The sequence below is a fragment of the Elaeis guineensis genome, chromosome 11 (assembly GCF_000442705.2).
Source record: "Elaeis guineensis isolate ETL-2024a chromosome 11, EG11, whole genome shotgun sequence".
NCBI classification, from domain to species: domain Eukaryota; kingdom Viridiplantae; phylum Streptophyta; class Magnoliopsida; order Arecales; family Arecaceae; genus Elaeis; species Elaeis guineensis.
In genome coordinates, this window is record NC_026003.2 from 101,093,891 (window position 1) to 101,097,731 (window position 3,841).

Genomic DNA, 3,841 nt, shown 5'->3' on the forward strand with positions numbered 1-3,841 from the left:
TTTTTCTTAGAAACTTCTTGAATTTTCGGGTGATGAGAGCCATCTCCTCATCCTGATCTTCATCTTCAGAGTCATCTGTTTCATAATCAGGTGAAGTTGTGGATTTGAGGGCAATGGTTCTTTTCTTTTTGATTTCATCCTCTTGATGTTGCATCATGCTAAGTTCATGAGTCATCAAGGATCCAAGAAGCTCTTCTAGAGGTAGAGTGTTCAAGTCCTTTGCTTCTTGGATGGCAGTCACCTTGGCTTCCCAAGTTCTTGGCAGTGATCTGAGAATCTTCCTTACAAGTTCACTGTTAGTATAAGATTTGCCAAGACTTTTTAAACCATTGATTATATCAGTAAAATGAGTAAACATAGCAGTTATGGACTCATCATGCTCTATTTTGAATAATTCATATTTATGTACAAGCATGTTTATTTTAGACTCTTTTACTTGATTTGTTCCCTCATGGGTGACTTCTAACCTATTCCATATTTCTTTAGCAGATGCACAAGTAGAAATGCGATTAAATTCACTAGCATCTAGTGCACAATAAAGAACATTCATAGCTTTGGCATTTAATTGTGCCAATTTCTTATCAACCTCATCCCATTCTTTCTCGGGTTTGGTTGACTCCTCACCATCTATAATCTTGGTGGGTGTGTGAGGACCATTCACTATGATACTCCACATATCATAGTCGAGTGCTTGTATGAAAATCTTCATCCGAGCTTTCCAATAGGTGTAATTAGACCCATTGAAAAGTGGAGATCGGTTTGTTGATTGCCCCTCAGCTAGAGAAGTTCCAACATGGGTTGCCATAGATCTTTGGCTCTTTGATTGTTAGATCAAAGAAGGGCTAGAGCACTGGCTCTGATACCACTTGTTGCCCAGCTATGCAACCCAAGAGGGGGGGTGAATTGGGTTTCTAAAAAATTTTAAGCCCAACAGATAACTTATGAAGAACAAAACAATGGCTTTAAATCAATATTAATTAACTAAAGTAGTATTGCAAGGATATAATAAAGAAATAGGATAAAGCGATAAAGCACACCACAAACACAAGGATTTATAGTGGTTCGGTGCTAACCTTGCACCTACATCCACTCCCCAAGAACCCACTTGGGAATTTTAATCCACTATCCTTTGTATTCAACCCGAATACAAAACGTCGGAAACTCCGACACTAGCTATCCCAAGCTAGAATACAAGACGTCGGAAACTCCGACCCTAGCTATCCCAAGCTAGAACACTTGTTTCCCGGGTACAAGCAAACCCACAACACTCCGATTTCAGGTTCGGATCAACCTTTTCTTGTTTTGGAAATCCTCCAAAAACAAGAGCAAAAACTCACAAAGAGTAAGAATATTTAGAGCACAGATGAATACAATAACAGCTCCTTAAATGAGCAAATATAACAATAAAAGCTTTACTCAAATGAAGAACCCCTTTTTCAGATTTTCTCAAGATGAATGAACGGTTGAACGCTTGAGAAGAGGTTGATTGTTGATTGAAGATCTCTTGAAAGCTTTGAACGATCTCTAGATCAAGGTTGAAACGATAGGCGTGAAGAATTCTCTCCTTGAAAGATCTTCCTTTTCTCTTTCACAATCTCTCTGGTATATTGTGGATCCTCTCTCTTTTTCTATGGATATTTCGTTGATCTCAGGCTTTTTCTTGCAAATTTCGGATCCTCTCTTCTGTTCTTCTCTTTTTCTTCTTTTTCTCTTCACATTTGATTTCACGTTTGATCCGCTATTTAATCTACAATTTCTTTAATCAAATAAAGCATTTTGTAGCATTAGAAGCAAGAGAAAACAATTTAGGCAGATAAAGAGCCGTTAGAGGATTTCTAGGAAGCATAAATGGCAATTAAAACGGGCAAAAAAATAGCCGTTGCTGATATTTTTCGTCGCAGGGGTCGACTCATGAGTCGACTCATGCTTCAGGAGTCGACTCATGAGTCGACTTCTGTTGCAACAGACCAGAAGATCTGATTTCTGGATTTTTCGGCTCAAATCAGCAGAGGTCGACTCATGAGTCGACTCATGCCTTGTGGGTCGACTCATGAGTCGACTCACAGGTCGTGCCAAGCCAAAAATCCAGTGTGCCATGGGAATTTTTTGCGTGCCATTCAGCTCATAGTGCCATGAGTTGACTTATGAGTCGACTCATGCACTTCAAACCTTCATAACTTACAAAATACAAGTCCAAAATCAATGAAATTTTCACCATTGGATCACAAATCTTTTGTTCTACCAAATGATACTATCAAATCAGGATTTTAGCAAAATTACGATTTTGCCCTTGAAGAGCATAAAGCCTTTTTCAATTTAAAATATTTGTATCCCTTCAATCTGCTTTGTAATCATCAAAATCAATCTAGGAGCAACACCTGAAATAGATTCAATTTTTATCAGATCACATGAGATTAAGAAGCGGCTTGAAAAGACAAGCCATGCTTCTAGTGGAACTATGATAATTGGGTTAAGAGGGTATAAGCTTTAATATGGTATACATTCCCTATTTAAATATACATGGGGTGTGTGTACATATACATGTACGTATATGTATACATATATATGTATGCATGTATGTCTATGGGAGTGAGAGAGAGAGAGACAAAGAGAGAGAGAGAAAGGGAGATTATAAAAAAGTAGAAAAATTTTTAGTTGTGAGTTGTAGGAGATTGCAAACATTTAGAGGTTTAATTCAATCAAATACTTAACCTAAATAAATAATTTATATTTTACTGTGTTAATGCCTGCTCTACTGCTTTTGTTCCATTGCTCTTTATTTTTTGCTATTTTTTTTGTAAAGATGTGATCTAAATAAAACATTTGCTAAAGTTTGTTTGGATTTTAATGATAGGTATTTGTATTTAACATGTATAAGCATTGGATGAATTGCGTTAAGTTTTCTCGTGAATTCACAGAGGGAGTCAAATCATTTATGACTTTTGTGGCTCAAAACAAGGGCAAAGATTGCAAAATTTGGTATCCTTATTCACATTACTTGAATATTTATATGGAGCCTCAAGAGAATGTCTTCGATGATCTATTAAGATTTGGTATAGATCAATCATACACCTGATGGATATTTCATGACGAATGGGCAAAATTTCAATTTTTCAATAATCGAGATAGATTTTCATTTGTAGATATAGAAAATGACAGGCCAGATGATGACTCAAATGAGGATGATGATGATGATGGGATAAGAGACTTGCTACATGATGTTGGTAGTTTTTTTTAATGATTGTCCTATTAAGAAAATTTTGGGGGCTTCTACAGATGCTAGCCATTCTTATACCGATGTCTTTAATGATTTACTGATGGAAGCAATCGAAGAGTTGTATCCAGGATATACAAAATTTTTAAAATTATCATTAATTGTAAAGTTGCTCCATTTGAAAGTATACAACAAATAGAGTAATAAATCTTTTGATATGCTATTGTCATTGTTAAGAGATATCTTGCCTAATGGTCAATCCTTGCCAAAGTCTTACTATGCAGTAAATCATTTCCTATAGAATTTGGGTCTGGGTTATGTGCCAATACATGCATGTAAATATGACTATACTCTCTTTTGGAAAGAGTATGAAAACTATGACAGTTATCCAAAGTGTGAAACATCAAGATGGATGATTAATGATGGTAAGGGTAAGAAGATCCCTTATAAAGTGTTATAGTACTTTTCGTTGAAGTTTAGACTGCAACAATTATTTACGTCAAGAAAAATAGCTAAAGAAATGAGATGGCACAAAGATAGACCTAGAAGTAAAAGTAACATCATGATTCATCCGTCTGATGGTGAAGCTTGGAAGAGCTTTGACAAATAGTATTCAGAGTTTGCTAG